This window comes from Cimex lectularius, unplaced genomic scaffold (assembly GCF_000648675.2).
Source record: "Cimex lectularius strain Harlan isolate CLEC.00 unplaced genomic scaffold, Clec_2.1 scaffold4, whole genome shotgun sequence".
NCBI classification, from domain to species: Eukaryota; Metazoa; Arthropoda; class Insecta; order Hemiptera; family Cimicidae; genus Cimex; species Cimex lectularius.
In genome coordinates this window covers 1,107,949-1,131,742 of record NW_019392723.1, presented here as the reverse complement: position 1 = coordinate 1,131,742, position 23,794 = coordinate 1,107,949, and the positions used below count along the sequence as shown (strand labels likewise).

Genomic DNA, 23,794 nt, shown 5'->3' with positions numbered 1-23,794 from the left:
ACTATCTCTGAAGTACTCTGAAAAGCGAAATATCTCGAATACAATATTGAGATTCAGATTTTTGACAGTAGGTAATTTTTAGTCCAATTAGCCATGCAGAATAACCTCCTTAAGTATTGACGATGTGCACTGACACTTTGTAAAAAGAAAATAGAACCAAGGATGATGCCTTGCGGAACACCCTGTTTGATACAGCGGACCAGGGAGAACAATGTCTTGAATGGTTCTCTTGTTTTGTTACAATAAAACATTTTTTGTTAATAAAAAAGGAGACTCGTGTAGCTTTGATGTAAGTGCTGGTACACAAGGGGATTGAAGGTAACAAGCTGGAAAGTTAGCAAAAACAGGAAACCTGACGTCGGAACATGCCCTATATGCATACAAATCATTAGTCCATAAACTGCCAAAATCTGCACGGAGGGACCACCCCCGTGTATGAAATTAAGAAGGGTCAATTTACGATGTTTTTTTAGGTCGCAAAGGAAGAAAGAGAGACAAATGTCACTGACTGTGGAATGTAGTAAAATTTCTTATGGGCTTAAGGACTTTATTTCCAATTACCCATTGGGAGTCGCCGAAGTAGGGTCTGAACCACATAAGAATAGATTGGGTATGCCGGGAATCGAACCCAGAACCCAGAACAGCAAATTTCATTATTTAGTCCATGAAACGATGGATAATGATAAAAAATTGTTATACTGAAACAGGCTTACGCATGACAGAAAACTAATCACATGACATTACAATTATTTTTCACTGGGGCGCTAACTCATTAAAGCACATTCAACAGATTACTAGAGGATTCTAAATGATAGCAGGTACTGCAAAATGGGGTCAGTGCAGAACGAGTTTTGCAGGAATAACATTTTCCAAAGTGAAACCAAACCGATCTGGGCGAATCGAGCAAATGGAAATGCTAAAGGAATTCCGTTTTCTCCATTAGGCAGAGCTTTTCGAAAGGGGCATTATACACTCAGAACGTGAATTACATTTCCAACCATTTCAAACCGGCCTTACACCATAGCTCATTTAAATCTCGTCCAAATTTCCATCGGCCTCTGATGGCGAGAAAGGCTATTTGAAGAGATGGGGGCGGTGCAATTTTGACGGCGGGAGACCAATAAAGGAATCGATTCGCACCTCATCGTTCGTCAGGGTTAATTAAGAGGAAAGCAGGGATGAAAATAATTTCCACCCATTGACCTGTATTTACGTACAAATCCGCTCTTTCGCAATAATTTCAATTTTGACCCTTTACACACAGATTTTCATGATTACATGTAAAAACAATACAATTTATTTTTTTTGACGTAGATACGCTCTTTGATTCACTGCTCATCCATAACTGAGATCGTAAGTAAAACACATAATTATTAAATTTATGAGAATTATAATAGTTTAACATTTTTTCACATATACATAGGTCAAGAGACTAGAAAAGACAGAAAAAACAATTGTTATTTTTTCATTATTATTTCGCTCGAAAGGTTCAAAGAAAATATACCGACTTTTAGTATAATAAAAATACAATTGGTTATCTCGGCACTATCAGTCTCGTTTCGACATCGTGTCTGTATGATTTCTGTGAAGTCAAGCCGCTTTTATAAGGTCGTGATGGGTGAAGATGGCGAGAAGCAGAAACGCGCCCGGCAGACCTTAACAACCAGGAGGACCAAACCGCTCGAAAAGCACCAAATTTCCAAAACCATCACCACGCTGGCTTCACAATTTTATCTTACAACGTGTTGTTTTAGAACACAAACATTTTTTAGTCTATTTTGCCTTCTTTGTTTGGCTTTTGTTAAAAACATTCTAAGTGGGATTTTTTTAAGTAACTTCCTTACTTATTTAAACATTTATTTGGATGTTTCGGAAATTTACACACATCATCAACATCTACATTCTTAAAAGACATCAGCAGAACAAGGATATTCACGGAGAAATAGGTATATAGCTAATGCCGAAAGGTTAGGCAAAAAAAAAATATATATATTAGTATCTTTCAACATTTTCTTCTAAGCTTACCTTATATTTTAAATTTTTCATTAAATTTAGTTTCTTTTAAAAGATATATAACCATTCTGCATCTGTAATTTAAGTTTAAATTATGTATAAAATTTTGTATTATTTTAAGTAATAGTTAAAAAAAGAAAATTTACTTCCCGCATGGCCAAAATGGAAGAATTTTTTTTTAATGCGCGGTTATGTGAAAGGATTTTTTTGTAATGTCATTTTTGGTGTATTAATACTGTTTTTTACAATATGCATTTTTAAAAGAATTTTGGTTTATTTTAGATTTATTAGAATTTTATTTTAAATAAAGAACTTTTTTTAGAAGTAATATAATATATTACTTCTGATTAATTAATATTATTTTAAGAGTTGCTTGAGTTATACGTATGTATAAAGTTGCATCCTACAGTGCAACACACATTCAATACGCATTCACACAAATAAATACATTCACACCTATATACATGGCATTCATTCTGTTCGGAGGATGGAGTACTTAATATTCATCCATCAACCTGCAGACAAGGGGGTCGATGAAGTACTTTTATAAATATTCCCCCATTGAAACAAGTCACGTACATAGTTCGAGGGGGGTGGGGATGCTATTCCACCATCAGCCCCTCCCCATTCGCTCTAATAAATACACTCGCTTATAGAAAACTCAGAAACACAAAGCACATATTTCGAAGGCTATATACAATAAAAGATTCCCAATTCCCCTAAAAATAGGTACAGTGGACCCTGAAACTCGCTAACGTGTCCAAGAACCATTCTTAAATCCGATGGTGTGCCTACACGTTCTCTGTACGGAGCCAAGCCATGGCACGCCTCTATTATGTGGGACACATCGAGCGACCTTTCTCAGCCCGTACTTGAGTTATATTAAGAATTAATTTAAATAGCTTGATTTTTTTAAATTTTATGTAGGCATTTTTTCATTAGTTTTTTAAATGTAAAAGTTGTTTTTAAATATTTTTATGAATTTTCAGTTTTCTTCTAATACTGAAATATAATAGAGACATTTGGTTGTAATCAGTTTTTTTGTCATATATATGCATTCTAAGATTTGTGTTTTAAAAAGGTTTTGTTAAAATCCAAAATGTGTAGGTTTTTTAAATTGCGGGTATGTTTTGATAAGTTTGATTAGTTCTATGCTAAAAAAATGGCTGCGTTATTTTTTTAAAATATTTTTTATATAATTGCTATGGTTCTTTAACCGATTAGCCATGTTTTTTGTATATATCATTCATCACAATCAATTGAGTCAATTAGGGGGTGTATAATATTATTTTATTTTGAGGTTTAAAACCAAATTTTATGTAATCGACATAAAAAACATCATGCAACGACAGCGTAAAATCGCCTGTAGAGTTTGAAGAGGACAAATCCACGATAACTCTCCCTTATACAATTTAAATTTGACTGTCAAAAATAGAAAAATATTTTCCATACTAAAAAATTTCCCATCCAGCTGAAACGTGTTCGGTTTCGAACATTCAGATCAGTTCTGTTCAGAGTAATCTTTTTTAAGCTTTTAATTGACTTAATCGATCATACCTTTTTTATACCGTATATTTTTACAAACATATGTAGCTAATAAAGTGTATGTGTAAAAAATCCCGGATGCGGTTCTACGGTTGCAAATCCCCTTTGAACACCCCCATGAGGGGTTGAACTTCGATCCACCTCCTTGCGATAGCGATAATCAACTTATCGACTTCTTGAGGGTCCTGACCGCCGAGAGCAATGTATTTCGCTTTTAGAGAATCGCTTAGTTTTCTACTGAGGTACGTTTTATTTTTATTTTCTGAGTTTTATTAATGATACTGACTAAAAAGCAAGCCTATCATTTTCCCCATCCCCGATGGGATTCAACCATACCAGACAATTGAACCCTTATGCAAATGAATATATTTTTTTATGGTCCGCATTAAGAAACCTATTCCTTAAGACATTTACAATTTAAAAATAAAAATCTAAAATAATATAATCAAAATTCTCATATTTTCACTCACTTCAATAAAAAATTAGTTAGAAATTATTTAAAAATAGAAAAGTTTGAAAACATTTGTTTATATTGATTAAGCGTGTAAAAATATTTTGTGTCGACTGCACAGCATGCGTTTGTTGTTAATATTTTTCAATAATTACCTTTTTATAAATTAAAAATAAACATAATCAACACCATTGGAATTAATTAAATCATTGCAGTGATCGCCCGCCCAATATGGGATTTGATTATAATTAACATTTCAATCATTAATATTATCCAATCCGACAGTAAATAAATGAAATTATTATTATTATAACGAAACTAATCACTTGTAATTCACTTGTAAAATTTGAATCGCATTATCTAATAGATTTCGAATCTTCTTTCTATTACAGTAATTGCGTTTTTCCACCGGCTAAAAACTAAACTATTTATTGTTTAAATAGTGTTTTGTTTGCTTTGGGGAAAAAAAGCTTCATACGAATAACGATCAGGTCGGAAAAATGAAAGGATTCGTCGGATTAAATACCCAGGTATTATTGTTTGAAGAGACAACTTCAAAAACCTTAGTCAAGTATCGGTTAAGTCGTTAATTTGGAGAATTGATATTGTAACGGAGAGTAAACCTGCAGCGCTTTTTAAAGTTGAAAATTGGCGTCTGCCAGGCACGTTTCTATTTCTCGTCATCTTCACTAGTGAGCTTGAACCAAAATTCTTAATAACTTTCAATTAATTAAGGTTTTTGGTTGAGATAAAAAAGTCAATGTCACGAACGGGATTCGAACCCACGACCTTCGGCTAGATTCGCCGCAACTGTACCACCTGAGCTATCGTGACTTCGATCCACTCGGGCACTAACTTCCCATCTCAACCCCACCTTTTGAATTTGAGATGGGAAGTTAGTGTCCAAGTGGATCGAAGTCATGATAGCTCAGGTGGTAGAGTAGCGGCGTATCTAGCCGGAGGTCGTGGGTTCGAATCCCGCTCGTGACACTGACTTTTTTCTCAACTAAAAATCTTAATTAATTGAAAGATGTAACGATGAACTAGATTATCGACCTGCTGGATACAAGAAGTCTTTTCAGAGGATCTTCGGAAGAGGTCAAAACAGAGAAAACTTCCTTACGGTTTTCGCCGAGCTTTCGACAGTTTTATACTGTCATCTTCTGGGCCTGTTTTATTATCATATAAACAAACAATTAAAACATGAAAAAACAATAATTACAACAATAATTGGATATCTTACTTTAAAACCTTAATAGGAAATTAAACAACATGGTGTTTTGAGAAGTACATTATGTTTTTTTCGGCTCAGCATCTAAATATTGATTTAAATGGAATACATTAACAATTAAAAATTATAGCTAAAATTACAGTAAAAATAAAGTTAAAAAACGTGGTCGAGAAAGGTTACCTCATATAAGTCTAAAAAACCAATAAAATCCACCTTTTTTAGTTTTTCAGGTACAAATGATCACAGTACGTTTCCCAAATATATATATACATATACAATTAACTTATTTTAAAATTTAAATAACAATAAAGTAGGTTCACAGATCAAATCAATAAAAACCGATAAAAACAAAATCTCTACGACGAGGGGAAACAAAGGCTACGGGAAACAATCGTTTTTTCTCCTAGTTAACATAAAATCCGCCACTAGGGCGATGTTCTACTTTCCCTCCTTTGCTTAGAAATCCTGTATTCATTTAGGAGACCTGCAAAGATCGAAATGGATCCCAACCTATCAGTTTGTAGATGACAGTATAAAACTGTCGAAAGCTCGGCGAAAACCGTAAGGAAGTTTTCTCTGTTTTGACCTCTTCCGAAGATCCTCTGAAAAGACTAATTGAAAGATATTAATTGGTCAAGCGGACCACGAAAACTAGTGAATATTCTTAATAACAATTAACAACAAAGCAAAAATCGCGATACATAACGTACCAAAATGACCATCCCAAACAGACCCTGTCTGCTTCTCGTCATATTTTTTTAATCAAAATTATTAGGATGAGCTACTACAACAAACTACAAATTGTTGTGAAATATTTCCATTCGGTCTGCGCGATGATGGACATGGAGTTTGGTCGTTTCCTAGCGTTTTGCCCATCATCGATGTTTAAGGTCTGTCAGGCGCGTTTCTGCTTCTCGTCATCTACACCCATCGAGACCTTAAAAGCGACTTGACTAGAAATCACACAGACACAATGAAGATGGCGAAATGCTTAGTCTAGTCTGACAGACCTGAGATAATCCAATTTTATTCGTATTATATTAAAACTTTTTTTCCTTGAACCTTTCGAGCGAAATAATAATTAAAACAATTCCTTTAAATTGAGCTAGAATGTCGTTGCACGGAATTCAATAAATTAATGACCCATAAATTATAAATGAAAATCCAAATCTTTTATGAAAATCCAAAGATGAACGATGTTTCGCACTGTTGTCATTAAATTTTGTCAGGCATTTTACCAAACTTTTACAAAGTTAGAATGGACGTCAATCCTTGATTGGTAAGAACAAACAACCCTCGGTATTCTGTGAAATTAAACTTTCCAACGATCAATGATTGATGTGCATTTGACAAAACAAAACAAGGGGAAAATGCGATTTTCTACAACGACGTCTGACTTTTTACCTCAATAGCTTGACAAGCTGCACAGTGGAGTGATGTGAGCGGTACCCGAACTGGGAATGAGGTCCTTGCTTTCTGAAAAACATAAATTAATCTGCAAAGTAGGAGGTACAAAAAATATAGTGGTTTAGTCAAAACATTTTCGGAAAATGTTGTAATTATTTTGAAATTGGTCATATTGTTGAGGATATATTATACATGTATAACAAACTCTTTATATCACGGAGCTTCTAGGTCATCTGCCGCGTGTCAGCACGAAAGTTGTTTGTTTCCTTGTAAAATATAATTTTGTTCTAAATTTTGACTACCGTGTGATGGCAATAGGCCGGGAATTAGTGTGCCGTGGCGGAAAATCGCCATTAGATGTGACCAAGTAGAAAGCTGTTGTAATCAAAGGAAATGGCGGGGTCAATTAAAGCCAAATTATGAACGGCTGCAGCCAATCCGAGGAAATTGGCCTATTCAAGTAAAACGCCGATTTATCGATACGCGATTTCGGCTCTTTTGTTTTTAAATAACAGGCTGGAATTGAATGAACCAACCCGATGAAAGTGGGCTTCCTGGGTCTAGCATTAATGTCGAACTTCAACATTCACTCTAGTAAATACATTAATTCTTAATATACACAGAAGCTAACAAAAAAACGACTATAATAAAACAGCCCTGTTTCCTTAATAAAACGGTACAAGGGACTAAAATCCTCACTACAGTGCTCAAGTACGATTTTCATATACACCTTATAAATATAATCCAATTAATTAAGGTTTTAAGTTGAGATAAAAAAATCAGTGTCACGAGCGGGTTTCGAACCCAGGCCTTCGGCTTGATACGCCACTACTCTACCACTTGAGTTATCGTGACTTCGAACCCCTCGGGCACTAACGTCCCATCTCAACTCCGCCTTTTGAATTTTCCCTCCTTTTTGCCATTTTTCAAATGTCGTGTAATCTGTTTGATTCTTGGCGACAAGTGAAATGGCCACGGAGAGCTTTAGTGAAGTATACTTCATTTTAATTCATTAAATTCACATTTTTCGTGATCCGCTTGACCAATTAATATCATCATATTAATTAAGGTTTTAAGTTGAGATGAAAAAGTCAGTGTCGCGAGTGGGACTACTTGACGGGTATCAAGCCGAAAGTCGTGGGTTCGAATCCCGCTCGTGACACTGACTTTTTTATCTCAACTTAAAACCTTAATTAATATGATGATATTAATTGGTCAAGCGGACCACGAAAAATAGTGAACTTATAAATATATTTCGTTTCAATTCACACAAAAGGGAAGAGAAAATGATCTATCTAACAAAGACTTTATACAATAAAACAGCCCTGTTTCCTCCAAAAATCGGTACAGGGGACCCAAATAGTTGCCTTGCTCAAGCAAATTTGCAACTACACGCTCCTCATATGGAGCCAAGGAATGACACCCTTCGATTCAGTGGGACACATCAATATTACTCCATCAACCGTTACACACATAGCTAATCTAACTGAGTTGCTTCGGGGTACTTAATTTTCTACAACCAGCCCTTTTCCACTAAACATTCGCGCTAATCAATATATTTCATTTCAATCCATACAAAAGGGAACACAAAATGATCTGTCTAACAAAGACTATACAATAAAACAGCCCTGTTTCCTCCAAAAATCGCGAAAGAGGATCCAAATGGTTGCCTCAAGCAAAATTTGTAAATGGCGTACTCAATTTTCCTCAATTTGCCCTCTCACGCTAATAAATACATTTGGTGTCAATTGAACGGGAACATAAAAGATCACTTTACCAAAAATTATATATAACAAAACCGCCATGTTACATCTAAAAACCGTAACAGGAGTCGAAAATAGTCGCCTTGCTTAAGCGCAATTCTGAAATACACGCTTCCTATATATAACCAAGGACTGACACGGTCAACCAAGGACGTATCGAATAACCTTATTCTATACGCCGGTCACGCAATCTTCGGCCCAGCGAAATACATTTAAAACCTGGCATGCCCCTTTCTTAGCCGTGATTATGTTAATGACAATGAATCCCTATCGTCTCGAATCGCTTCAAGCGCGTGCTTATATTTCTAGGGTTGTATTATAGTTTGGACTTCTTACAAAAATAAATCTGAGATCGTATCTTTTCAGATAAATTATTCTCGTATTGTAAACCTACTGAAACCAACTTCATCGACTTGTCAACTGGGAGACAAGCTACCGAGTGTTGAAATTGACAAACACACACACACACACGCTTCAGATATCAAACAATAAAACGACTAATTAATCAAGCAGCAGAATAAGATAACTATAGTAAGTTTACAAAATGTTAATATGCCATTAAAAAAATGTGTAAAATTTACATTAAAGTTTACATATCCACATTATATAAACTATTGAAAAATTATAATTTTGCTCAAGTATTATATATAAATAATTCACAATAATGTGATTTAAAGAAATTTCACGTTAATGACATTCAAAAGTTGCTATTTACATTTTCATATTCCTCCTCGGTACGCTTAGAATTTTGGTTATGGAGCTAAAAACCCTTAGTGGTAATTATCAATTAGTAACGAGCAAGAGAATAAAGCTTTAATTATTTTAGGGATCCAACATTATGCACAAAGGAGCAGTTTCAAATTTACACGCACACGCACCGATTCACCCATAGACGCACTCACAAACTCTGAAGTTGACTAAAATCTATAACACTTTCAACCATAGCAAAAACAACAGAAAATTAGTGTGGAAATAAAGCGAATTCTATACACGCGAAAGAGAATTAGAGAGAGGGAGGGAGAGAGAGAGAGAGAGAGAGAGAGAGAGAGAGAGAGAGAGAGACAGAGACAGGAAATTAATTTAAAAACGCGGACAACCTCCTATACAATTAACAAGAAGACACACTGATCATTATTTTATAACCTTCAAAATAGAATTATTACCACAGAAATAATGATTACAAATTTATTAATTTGCAAATGTTAATTTTTTGCAAATATACATCACTATACAATGATTTAATTACTATTTCGGTACTTAACAACATCAGAAATGAAACAGCTTAAAACTAATGTAATTATTATTAGAAAATTAACCAATTTTATCTACCAATACAATTTTTTATTAAGAACATCAATTTTTAATTATTTAATATTGTTAACATAGATAGGGATTTTTTAAGTGCTTTTTGAAACTGATATCGTTTTATTTAATTTTATGTGTATAGGTAAATTATTTAAAGAAGGAGTTACATAAACAGAGAAAGAAAGAGATAGAGTATGTGAGCGTGAGGAAAAGATAAAAAGAGGGAGGGAGAGAGAGTGAAAGTAAAGAGAGAGGGAGATACGAAGGCGATAGAGAATTAGAGAAAGAAAAAAGAGACAATGAAAGAATGTGCTAGAGAGAGAGAGAGAGAGAGAGAGAGAGTGAGTGAGAGAGAAAAGAGAAAGTGGGGTTGTGGTAAAGAGTTCATAATTAAGTGATTGGTGATCTTAGACAGAGAAAACTATCCTTCCAAACTGTGGTAGGAGGAAGATATGAGAGTAAAGAATGGCGGCAGCATCCGCATAGGTGTTATAATGTTCATAGCATGGGTCCTAAGATCTTTCCGTGGAGGTCATCCTGCATTTGTTCCATGAGGTAAAAGCAGTATCCATGGTGTCTACAACGCGCTTGCACTGCTGAATGATAACGTCTGAGCTGGTGGTCAGAAATAAAGTCGCACGTATGCTGAAGATGTTCATATGTACGTTTAAATAAAAATTATGGTCATGGAAGTTTATGAAGTGCGCGAAATAGAGCTACAAAAATATCATTTCATACAAAGAGAGTATGTACCTTGGATAATACAAGTTTGGTTCAGACGTACAATATAAGAAATAAACATATATACATATAAAAAGAAATACTGCAGAAATACAACGACGATATTGAAGTGTCAAAATCTTAATTCTGTAGGTGGTTCTGTTAATCTGACGAGAAATGGTTTCCCTTAGAAAGTAGGATAACTCCTCTGTAATCCTATCTTACACAAGGACGTTTTGTTTTCGACGACCGGTAATTTACATCTACCCAAGACGGTGAAACTCGACCAAAATGTAGTTAAATGCCTCCAACCACACATCTCAACCCGTTCCAGACACATGCCGTTTTAAGGGGTTTTTTCCATGAAAACCACGTTTTTTGTAATAAAAACCCAAATTTCTCTACTTTTACACTTTTTTTCAACGTTTGATGACGTTTGGAATAAGCGTTAAATTTTCTAAGGTCACTTTCATTGTTGACAAGTATCTTATTCAGACTGCGATAACAGTTCAAAAACAATACAAATTACAATAAAGTTGAACATTAGATTTAACAAAAAAATAAAAGTTGCTGGAACTGGCCTCCTCCTTGCAAAACACATCTGGTCAGCACCACTGATGTAGCTCTTCGAATGTCTTCATTGTTCGCTCTCGTCTTTCGACATGATTGAATCCTTGCAATCAGGTGGTTTCTGTCCGCAATGCGTACTTCTGCACTTTTGACTTAACCCTACCCAACACATAAAACTCCATCGGCGTCAAATCGGGCTTCGGCCCGTCCAACGCATAGTGGACGAGATCTAACAAACTGGCTCAATCAAAATTATCGGGGAAGATGGATATGGAGATATGGACATGCTTACAAATTCCATAGGTAGAAAATAGGGCAAAAGAAATGGCAGGTACGTAAAAACAATTGTAAAGTTGTGGAACGACTGAACTTTGTTCCACCGAGAGATGTCGAACGTTTTCATCTGACACTATTGCTTAGAGACGCAAAAGCCATTACAAGTTTCGATGTATTGCGCTCGATAAAAGGAGTACTATACTCTACTTATCAAGAGGAAAATTGTATGTGCCAAATAGTAAATGATGATTCTTCAGTATTGATGCTAGTTCTTCTCCCGTATGGCTGCACAGGGCATAAAACATTCGGTTAACGTTAAATTTAGTTAAAGACCGCGTCACACGGAACTGGTCACATAAAATGAAAAAGGCACTCCAGGAAAAGACATTTTAATCTGGGATAAAGCGTCTATGATTCCCCAAAGTGTATTAGCCAATATCGATAAGACATTTGGAGATGTATTTAATGACGATCGTACATTTGCTGGGAAAATTTTTATACTGGGTGGTGACTTTCCAAGGTTTTACCAGTCGTAAAAAAGAAGGCAGCAGACGAATTTATGAAGGGTGGTTAAAAACTGTTATGAAATAGCTTTAAGCAATTTAAATTGTCAATATATGTGCGGATGGAGATCCTATTGAATTCTTACATTGGTTATTAGATATGGGAAATAATAACATAAAAAATTTGAAATACCCCAGGAAGTGTTTTGCGATAATTAAATGGAAGAGTTTTATCCGTTAGATTTTTCTGACAAAGAAATGGATGATTGAGCTATACTATCAGCTACAAATGATGAAGTGAAAAAAAATCAATCATCTCATTGTGAAACCATTACTAGGGGAGGAAATCGTTAAGTGTTTCCATAGATCAAGCTGATTCACTAGCTGGTGACAAAGCCGTCAATAAACGTAAGTTTACAGTATCCATTCAATATTTACAATCAATGGCACCTTCGGGTTTGCCAGCTGCAGAACTGCGCTTAAAAGTAGGACGTATACTTATGCTATTGAAATTTAAGCGTAGGTTTGTGGAACTGGGCTCGATTGATAGTAAGAAAAATTAATAGGTGGATACTATACTGCGAAATATTGGCTGGGAATAAAAATGGAGATATTGTGCACAACCCTGAAAAATACATGCCCATAAAAAAAACCGACCACCTGGTTTTTGCACGAAAAAATGGCCAATTTTGTAAATGTATATTTTCTCAGCCTTTTAAGTCACAGACCTGAGGTCTCATTTTTAGAAAATTTTACGTTGAACAAGATGCCTTTTTAAAATGTTCTCCTAGCTTTCGTCATTCATCAGCAAATTCAGTAATTCGGGAGCATTTTAATTTTTACACTTTTTACAAAAACTGCAAAATGAGTTGTGGAGCCTGGAAATCTTTCTGGAGCGGCGCCCTAAAGCAATCTATAGATAATTCACCATCCACTTTGCCAGATTTCTGAACCGTTTTCGAGTTATTTGCGATTTTTGGGTTAAATACGTTGTTTTCTACGTGCTCGTGGAAAAAAAAGATCATTCTCCCTCCCGATTTTCAAGAATGAATAAATTTTGGACCTTCATGTTTTAGCAAACTTTACGCTTAACAACTTTTGTTCCGAGGACTTTTTTTTTAACTGAAAGGGAAGCGACAATTCTTACTTTGACCTTTAGGCATGCGGAATGCTTCCGCTGTCGATAACCACTTGTTTACTTCATCACGGAAATTCAACTTTTCCATCACATTTCACAGGTGTTGTGGCAGTTTGGCTTCAAATAACGTAATGAAACAAAGATTTATGGATCCACAATCGGGAAAAAGTGTGATTGGGTTTTTTCGATTAGCACGAAAAAAACCACGTTTTTTGCACAATAATTGCAAATAACTCAAAAACCATTGAGAAATCGGGCAAAGTGGAAGGTGACTAGTTGAAAGCTTATTAAAATTTCCTATGACTGATATAGGCGACGATTCCTGGCTCCACAGCTCAATTTGAAGTTTTCATAATAAGTGCAAAAATTAACATGTGACCGATTTTTTTAATTTACTGATGAATGGCTGAAGCTAGGAAAACCTTGTAAAACAGGCATCTTCTTCAGCGTAAAATCTTCTGAAAAATGAAACCTAGCGCAGCCTGTGACTTAAAAGGCTGAGAAAATAGGCATTTCCAAAGTTGGCCAGTTGCCTGCAATAACCAGGTGGTCTTTTTTTAACCACAAGGAGATACTTAAAAACCCCTTTGTTTTGAAAAAGTTAAAATTCCCAGTCCATCTAGCATTTGCTATGACCATACATAAGCCGCAAGGATAAAGTTTGGATAAAATAAGTTTGATTATAAATTCAAAAACATAATATTTACATATGGATCATTATTTGGACCCCCGACGAGCTGTAAGACAAAGATAGGAACTAAAATAGAATGCAAATTGAAATAAAAAAAATTTTTTTGCGAGCCTGCCAAAAATCCAGAGGGCGCGGAAGTTGGAGCTCATTTTTTTTGGATTTGGAGTCGCCCTTGTTTACTTATTTAAACAAATATGATAATATAAAACTAACAGGGGCTCGCCAACGCCTGCTACCTTTTTCGCGAAGGAATAAGCGAAGTGGCCCGAGGAAAGCGAACGAAGCGGGCAAGGGCTGAGCCCCTAGTTTTATTTAATTAATTTCCTAGATCCAGGATTGGTAAACCACTGGCACTACGTTTAACATTTTTGTGGAAAGAAAATATTCAAATTACGCCATAAGGCAACGGTAAATTACAACCCTCGAATTATAAACAGCTGAGTGCATCTGTGTGAATATTCTAAAAAGAATGACTAACCGGTTGTGAAAAATTGAAATGAAATTTTTAAAACAAAGTAAAAATGTATGTGAAAGAGATAACATTTTCTTTATTCATATCTAGACGCCATTGAATAGACAGAGGGAAAAACAAAGCCTGTTCAATCAGACGAAAACTGGTACATCCAGCGTGGTAATTTTACCCCCCAAGGGGTGGAAATGTTTTGTTTTTGTGGTAAGTCGCATTATACTTTCAGCCCTCTCGGAACCGAAAAATCGATGGGGAAGACGGCCGTCGGACGTACAGCCCTCGATCATTCGGCCGCATAATCATTTAGTCGGAAAGAATCTCTGTGTGGTAACTGTCCGTCAACCCTTTCTCCGTACTTTCTTGAGTTTTATCATAAATATCCTCTTATCGCCTGTCAACTTCACTCTCAATTTGTTCCCACTTATGCACCAGGGGGAAAGCGAAAAACAATAACCGAGGATACTTCGTTAACACCACCCACAATTCCAGTTTTATGGTTCAACTTGTACAATTTTCCGTTGTACTACATGAACTTCTAGATCTCCTATTATTTCAGTCAGCCTGTATATTATCAAGCTGTAACCCAGCATTTAAAACCGGGATAAATAAAAGAATGGCCATAGATTTTTCGGAGATCATGAGATGCGGTCTGGTGTGACGTAGGTTTCAGAAAAACATTTTCTTTTTCGTGCCAACGTTTCGATCTTTATTGAGATCATCTTCAGGGCTTCAGTGTTTGTTTTCTGTGAAGATGTGTCATTCTTGTCTGTCGTGTTGAGAGTGACTTCATTTTTTGTGTTGTCTGCAGTTTAACAAAAAACTTTGAGCCCTGAAGATGATCTCAGTAAAGATCGAAACGTTGGCACGATAAAAAAAATGTTTTTCTAAAACCTACTACTTCACACCAGACCGCATCTCACGGTCTCCGAATAATCATTAACTAACGGTCACTAAACACCACACATTTCCACATGACCATAGAATTACACGTTAACAACACCGTCTGAGAAACCAATGGGTAGTTGGACGTTAAATCCTTCTATATGAGAAGAATTCATTTTATATACTTACTTGGACGAGGATGTTACAGCTGAAGGCGGTCAAGAACCCCCACTGCTCCCTAGAGTTCGTTTGCAGGTGTTTATGGTTGGAGATGCTGATCAGGATGACTTTGGGCTGTGCCAAACGCTGTTAAAGCCTTGAGCGATTTGTCCTATCCTAGCTCCTTGACTTCGAGGAAAGAACATTTAGAGCCAAACATGGAATCAAATCCATATGTCGACCATATTTGACAACTTTCAAATGGTATTTTATACCAAAATCAACCTATTGAAACCAGCATCCCAAACATTATTGCTCCAAAATTTTGTGACTCTATACAGACAAATAGAACCCTTTTTATTCAATTACATTGTATGATGACGAGACGTGGAATCAGTTATGTTTCGTGCATAGCAAAATGTTTATAAGGGTGAGGATATTGATTTGAGTTTGCCAGACTACACGAATGCCTCTTACCACAATAGCACTATCAGCCTGTCTACTAAAGTATAGCCAAATCACATCCTAAGTTACATTCATATCAAACAAAGGTCGTAACCTGTCACCTTCGATTCCCTCCAGCACGGAAACCACTTTTTTTAATATCTTTTCAAACGTGAAAGCGGTCTTGCGGTACGTATGACTATTTATAAATGTTGAAATCGTTTCGAAATTTATAAATACAGTTGAAAGGGGTTCCGTGAGAATGGGGAACTTTAAAAAGTCAAATGATGATGATTTACCGACGATTGTACTGGTTCAATTGTCTGCATTTGGCCGAGTGCTAACTTCGACCAACTTTCGCGTTATTCATGGAGACGGCGAGGAGGGCTTAAACTGGAATGGCGAGGGTCCATATGAGATGAGAAAAACCATAAATTTCCTCACACGAGATAAATTTTTACCATTTGTCATCCAAAAATAATACTTTTAGTAAAGCCTTGTTTTACAATTGTTTAAAAATTCACGGTAAAGTTGTAAAAATAAAGTGGAATATTGGCCCGGTATTTGTTAAAATTATACAACAATCTTGTCGTTCAGTACTTGGTCGAGAGGTGAACTAAGCTTTCAACCACTAAGAAGACAAAGAGGCGAAAGTCATGAAAGTCATAACTTTAGATGTACCACAATCCCGGTGACTCACCATTTCTCAAGAGCACAAAAGTCCCCTCTACACAAATTTTTCTTTCGAACAAAATTTCTCCTAGACCTCAAAATAAAGACAACTTACACAAAAAATTATGTTATTATTTTTTTTCTCTTTATCTGTCCAAAAAGAGTTATTACCCTATTCCGAAAGAAGAAAATTAAAACAAAACACTAAGCGGTAAGCAGACCACAAAAGTTCATCCTTTTGTCTAATTAAATATTGTCCTGCATTTCTGTTATAGAATAAAATCTAATGAAAAATGGATATATTAGTTTATTGTAAGAAAATAAGTAAGGTTAAGTTTAAAAGGGGTCGGCCTTTTTACGACCTTGCGACCAAAATTGGTCTATTGTGCAATCTCCATTATTATCAAGCTTTTCGTTAAGCTGAAGTCTTTTTCAGGCCCAAAACTTGGATATTACCTGTGTTCATCATCGATCCCTTTGCTTTTCCTCTTCCTGTGTTATTTGAATTTGCTCAAGGACAGTGTTTGGCACCTCCTGTGGAATCCCAACGGCACCCTACACAGCATCACCACCCCTAATCAGCTACAAACGTTAAGGGTAAAAGAAGTCGGCCTCTTTACGACCAATATTAGTCTACTGTCCTACATTGTTCAAGGTCGATAGGCGTCCTGATCGAACCTTACTTGGACCATTAGTTAATATTTTTATGTCAGGTTTTGGTTGAAATGGAAAAGTTAGTGTCACGAGCGGGATTCGAACCCACGACCTTCGGCTAAATACGCCGCTGCTCTACCACTTGAGCTATCGTGACTTCGACACTGACTTTTTCATTTCAACCAATACAGTACATACAGATTAATTAATTGAAAGAAGTTATTTGGCCAATCGGACCACGAAATATAATGGAATTAATAAGTAAAACGAAGTATAACTTCAGTAAAGCTCTCCGTGGCCATTTCATTTGTCGCCGAGAATCGAATCCTGATTACACAACATTTGAAAAATGGCAAAAAGGAGGGAAAATTCGAAAGGATGGATTGAGGTGGGAGCTTAGTGTCCTAATGGATCGAAGTCACGACAGCTCTACTCAAGTGGTAGAGCAACGGCGTATTGAGCCGAAGGTCGTGGGTTCGAATCCCGCTCGTGACACTAACTTTTTCATTGTCACCTCTGAACTTGAGGTACATTTAATTACCCCCGAAATTAGTCAGAGTACGCAGGGGGATACAAAGGAAATAAATAAACACACCAATTGGAATCAAATTCTTTCACCTTTTATTCAAGAATTAAGTACACACATCGGTTAGTCCCTTCAAGTCAGTACCGAGGACAAATGTTATATCGGACTTACGGACGGGCTTGTCAAACGTTAGGGTCGCGGCAAGATCCAAGCGAGCACTCCTGCCTCAGCTTGTTCGTCACCCCTCTCCTCTCACTCTTATCTCCTATGTCCGGGCTGAGCCCGTGACATCATATCAACCAATACTTTAGATTAAGATTAATCAATTGAAAGTTTTTATACATGTAATCTCATTTACTACAGTCCCCTAATGAGATAAACTAAATGATGAGCTTTTCGGTTAACACATCTGCTTATTTCTAGTAGTTCTTTCAGCATCAGGTCTTCCGACCGGGTCATTTATAAAAAACAGACGTCATACCCAAAGTTTATATATAATTCTACGATCCAGGATGTATTGCTATCGTGATCAAGTGGTTAGAGCAGCGGCGTATTGATCAAGAAGGTCGTGGGTTCGAATCGCACTCGTGATACTAACTTTTTCATTTCAACCAAAACCTTGCATAAAAGATTAATTAATTGAAAGAACTAATTTGGTCAATAGACAACTAAATATAATGAACTTACTTGGACCATTTACCAACCTCCTTGTGGCCTCTCTGCCCTGTGTGACCTGGTGCGCAAACAAGGGTAATTTTTTAGTTGTCCTCAGGTCCTTGTTGCAGTCTGAAATAGATGGCTATTCTTTTGTTGATAATAGCTTAAGGGCTAACGTGTGTACCCTTCAATCCTTCAGGCTTTGTCTTTTTCCCCGCCAAGAAGTATCTCTGCCTTCGTATGCGTTCGCTCTATCAGAGGGCATGTTCAGCTGTTTCTTCTTCTTCGTGGCACTAACTGTGCATTAGTGTTTCCACTGTTCTGAGTCTATTGCCTCTGGAGTCTGAAATGTCCAATCAGCAGTCGAATTATTACTATAGCCCTGACACGCCTTAGGTTTAACAGTTCTAAGACTTAGTCTTAACCCATTGATGGATTGCGTTTTTTGCAATTTGGTACGCAGCCAAAATCTTCAGAGGCCAATTTAAAAGACTGCTTGTTCCCCTCTACCGTCTATGCCATATTACCAAAACAAGAGCAATTTTGTTGTTGTTCTTCCACTTTACGACCTTTCCTACAGCTACCAACATTGGTCTCAGACTCCATAATTTTATAGATGTACGACATCCTAAAACTTTGCCACGGACTCCCGTGCGTATCATTCATCGCTTTTCCTCTCCCAGATGTCGGAATCACAGCCTGCATAGGCACATACAAAGGGCGTGATCCGCTGTTTTGTTTTTCTTTCCGACAATATCTGCACAGGCTTTTATTGCTCCGAGTTTATTTATACGCACGAGGGTTCTGGTATGTCCTACTGTCTTCAAGTCCTAACACGTCCTAAGTGTAGTAGTTCTTCCGTTAGTTTGTGCGATGGTTCTTTCATGAACTATCCCTCTGCCCTGATTAAAGAGCAAAGCTTATATCGATTTAGGAAGGGTTTATAAAAAGTCCAGTTCGTTTAGGAAAAGTTTGAAAACTCGATTAGATATATCAAAAACTAGGTTTTCGTAATAAACACTTTAGAGACTTACCCAAGAGAAACACTAAATCACTTGCCATGGATTAAGTTACAAAGACCTCATGCAACAAATTGAGAACCGCGGTGGCCGTGTCGTTGCCACATTTTAAAATCCCACCGTATCATATTTGGAACGTTTAAAACAGGGAATGAGGATTTTATGACATTAAGCCTAATCACCATTACGTGTATTGTTAAATAAATGCCATCATTCCACCTGAGTTTGCTCGATAGGAACAACAAATCAATTTAATCATAACTTCCATTACAACAATACAAATAGGGTTTTGACCAAAAACCACAATTCAGACGTCGAGCTCAACAAAACGGATTACCGCAAAGCACAACTTACAACTCTCAAATTAATTTCAGATATTCGGGACAAAATGGTTTTGGGCTACTTACGTCCTTTGCGAAACCGAACCGGCTTTAACTAAGGATTTTTAACGAGCATTAAATGGTTAAGAAAACGAAGTAATTTCACCATTGCGTGTCGGAGAAAAACAAAGTTAATTGATATACGTTTCTCACCAGGAGGTGCAGCGAAAGGGGTTTTAAAGTTTGAGGTAGCACAGGGGGAGGCAGCTCCTATCACGGACTGTCATTGAACTATTCTCGGTTTCTCGACCCTCCTAGCCCGTGCACATTCGAGGCGAAACTTTCCAGTTGACAACATACTTCAAGCCGACTTTACTACGATGAAACGGGTTCAACTGGAAGGGGCGAAGTTTTAAGTTCAAAGTGTTCGAAGATACCGCTTTTAGATTTGTATCCCACGCCCTCGAGAGCTGGCTCAATCAAACTTAGAACCCTTGTAAAATATCGGTTTCATTTGTGTTTATAGAATTCCCAAACTTTGGATCATATCTTAAATGCGATTGTTTCAAGGTCGACTGAAACTTTGCTCCCCTTGTTAAAAAGAAAATCTTTATCTCACCACGAACTCTTTTCGTACAGCCATCTGAAGTCAATCAATTCTGAAACAGGGTGAAATCAGCTCTCTCATTTCACGAAGCACACGTGAAAAAATCAATTAAATGAGGCTTGGAATTCATTTTAGCTAATGTAAAGAAGGTTTCTTAAGTACTTAATGCTCACCAACATCATACAATAAAATCCTACACACACTCGTAAAATATTGCTCGTTTTTCTGTATCCTAGATAAGTAGAGAAAAACTCACTTTTTCGAAATGTTTTGGTATTTTAGATATTTCACAGGTTTCAGAATCTTTTTTTATATATTGGATACAATTTTCGAATCGATAGGTACTTGAGATTAGTCGAATACCTCCATTCCCCAAATCGCAACTCGCGATTCAACCGGTAGGTGAAAATCTAAAAACCGTTAAAAGTATATACTTTTTAAGATAGTTTTGGTATTTTAGATATTTCATTGGTTTCAGAAGGTATTTTTACATATTGGGTACAATTTTCGAACCTAGAACCTTTGAGATTAGTCGAATACCTCCATTCCCCAAATCGCAACTCCCGACTCAACCGGTCGGTGAAAATCTAAAAACTGGTAAAAATACAACTTTTTCCACATTTTTTGGCATTTTATTTATTTTATTAGTTTTAAAAAGTATTTTTACATATTGAGTACGATTTTCGAATCGATAAGTACTACAATTCCAGTTGAACTAGTCGAATACATCCATTCCCCAACTCGCGACTCAACCGGTAGGTGAAAATTTAAAACCGTTAAAAGCATACACTTTTTAGGATTTTTTTTGGTATTTTAGATATTTCATTGGTTTCAGAAGGTATTTTTACATATTGGGTACAATTTTCGAATCGATAGGTACTTGAGATTAGTCGAATACCTCCATCCCCCAAATCGCAACTCCCGACTCAACCGGTCGGTGAAAATCTAAAAACTGGTAAAAATACAACTTTTTCCACATTTTTTGGCATTTTATATATTTCATTAGTTTTAAAAAGTATTTTTACGTATTGATTACGATTTTCGAATCGATAAGTACTACAATTCCAGTTGAACTAGTCGAATACATCCATTCCCCAACTCGCGGCCCAACCGGTCGGTGAAAATGTAAAAACTGGTAAAAACACAACTTTTTCGAGATTTTTGGCATTTTATATATTTCATTAGTTTCAGACAGTATTTTTACATATTGGGTACAATTTTCGAACCGATAGGTACTTGAGATTGGTCGAATACCTCTCCATTCCCCAAATCGCAACTCGCGATTCAACCGGTAGGTGAAAGTCTAAAAACCGTTAAAAGCATATACTTTTTATGATTTTTTCGGTATTTTAGATATTTCATTGATTTCAGAAGGTATTTTTACATATTGGGTATAATTTTCGAACCGATAGGTACTTGAGATCAAGTTGAACTAGTCGAATACCTCCATCCCAACTCGCAACTCGCGACTTAACCTCAACGATAAGCCCACGGGCTTTTGATCAATTATTTTTAATATTTAGCGGATAGATTATTGTAATGTGTAAATTGTCGGATCCGGACTCGGCCATAATTTACAGATGCAAAAATATGGGTAGTCAGCATGATTTCAGCTTCTAATCGCGCGTTTCCGTGTGGCATCGCTTGTAGAGTAAACAGGACGCACGTTGATCCATGCGATGTCAACGGCAGCTCCTTTGTTGGCCATTACAGCTTCTAATTGCACCGATATCGCACGGCATGAGAACCGTTCCTTTGCGATTTCAGCACTCGGCACCGCTCGCAATGTAAACAAGTCGCGTGCTGATCCGTGTAATGTCGATTACAACCCTTCATTTGCCACTTCAGCTTTTACTCGCGCGATATCGCATGGCATCGCAGGGAGTTTAAACGGGCCCTAAAATTTTAACTTCTGAGCTGGAAGGAAATTTAAGTTTGTCAATGTTTTTTATAAACACCTCATGAAAATATTATCACCAAATTGCTTATGCTATCATATAACATGTTAAAGTGTTCTTAATGAAGATTGTAGTTGATCGATATGTGGGCCGTTCCCGATACTTTTGGTCTGCATAGTCTGTCTGTTTTGGTCTGACTGACACGTTTCTCTTTTTCAATCATCAGCAGCCGCCTGTCACAGCCAGCGTCCAAGAGACCAAAATGATTTGCAAACGAGCAACCTATAGATTATAACAGGTTATAAAATGGCCATACGTTATAAAATTTTATTCTATTTAAATATTTTGGAGAATTGGAGTGCAGTATTAAATGCCTCCATTAAAAATTAGCCCTTGAAATTATGATCTTTATTATTGTAGGTTTTATTTATATGATTTATTTATATAAAATATTACTTCTATCATTTAATATATATATGCTTTGTTCTGTTTATCCATGTAAGTTTGATTAGTATGGACTAAATTATTTCGGAATCAGTTTACAATAAACATTAAGTCAATTCGATTTGTTGTGAATGACAGGCTCGCTTGAACGAAAGTAACGAAAAACTAAAAACACATAAAAGTACTGTGAGGCCATGGCCCGTGGAGAATTTGGAAAAACGTAACAAAATAATATTAACAAGGTTGCGAATAGGTTACACTGGTCTCACGCACGGTCACCTCTTAGTGGATAGAAGTCCAAAAGGCTGCCCTCTGTGTAAACCCAGTAACGGTGAACACCTATTAGAGGAAAGTGACAGGTTAAGAAAGTACCGAGGACGCTGTGACCTACCATCTAATCTGGAAATAGTTCTTAAGCATAACAGTGACTTGAAAAATAATCTTATTATGTACTTAAAATTGATAAATGCGTTTGGGTACATACAATCAACCACAAGTGATAAGTTTCCATTTGTCAGTGTGAATGTATTTATTAGCGTGAAGAGGTATGACCGGGTGTGGCTGTGACTGAATATCGAGTAGCTCACAGGCCGACCAAATTATTGTAGTTTAGGTGATTATATATTTGTTGTGTGATGGGAGGGACAGATCGCCGCTATCAAGGTTTTGTAATCTTGCCGAGATGCTGCGACCTCTCCAATATGAATGTATTTATTAGCGTCAATGTTTTGTGTAAATGGACGAGGATGTCGAGGAATATCGAGTACTCCAGAGGCCCGTCCAAAAAAATTCTAGGTTATGGAAATTAGTCTAATGAATGAGTGAAATTTTGTACATACCGTATGAATGTATTTATTAGCACGAATGGAAGGAAGTCGGTAGGAATAAGACTATCTTACCGACTTTTTATTTAGTTCTAGGGGTAGGACCTCAGTCGTGCATCGATACTCTGTGCCCTGCCAACTATAGATTGTATTGTGAGTGTGTCTACAAGTATTTTTAACAAACCACATGTGGGATGGTAGGAACGAGCAGCAAAATACGGTCGGTAGGAAACAAAATTAAAAGGAGATATAAAAAAGTAATTAAAATAAACACGAACATTCCAAATTGTCTCATCGCTAAAATAGATTTTTATTTGATCATTGTATGTGGGGTATAATCAGTTATTGAGTCTAAATTATAAGAAAGGACGAAAATCAGAGAGTAAGGAAGCGTAACCATTAATCATATGCTTATATACAAGTTAGAAAAGGTTATTGAAAAAATACTTTATTATTCATATCGTTCACGTCAACAGTAATACACAACGTGACCTCTGGCACAACATAAAAACGGATCGACAAATTTCAGCAGTAACCCGGTGTCTTGAGACGGATTCCGTTTCTGACACGTTCTTTACAGAAATCCAAACCGTGATCACGTAACTC

At 36.5% G+C, this 23,794-nt stretch overlaps 1 protein-coding gene across 4 annotated transcripts in view; it reads left to right on the top strand.

Moving 5' to 3' along the window:
• LOC106671917 (ADAMTS-like protein 1) overlaps nucleotides 1-23,794 on the top strand; it is a 221,417-nt gene that overhangs the window by 92,138 nt on the left and 105,485 nt on the right. For 3 of the 4 annotated variants that reach the window (XM_024226688.1, XM_014402897.2, XM_024226686.1), the window contains exon 3: nucleotides 1,315-1,353. The exons of the other annotated variant lie outside the window; for it this stretch is intronic. The gene's annotated coding sequence lies outside the window, so the exon portion shown is untranslated. The remainder of the gene's footprint in view (nucleotides 1-1,314; nucleotides 1,354-23,794) is intronic. 4 annotated transcript variants of the gene reach the window in all.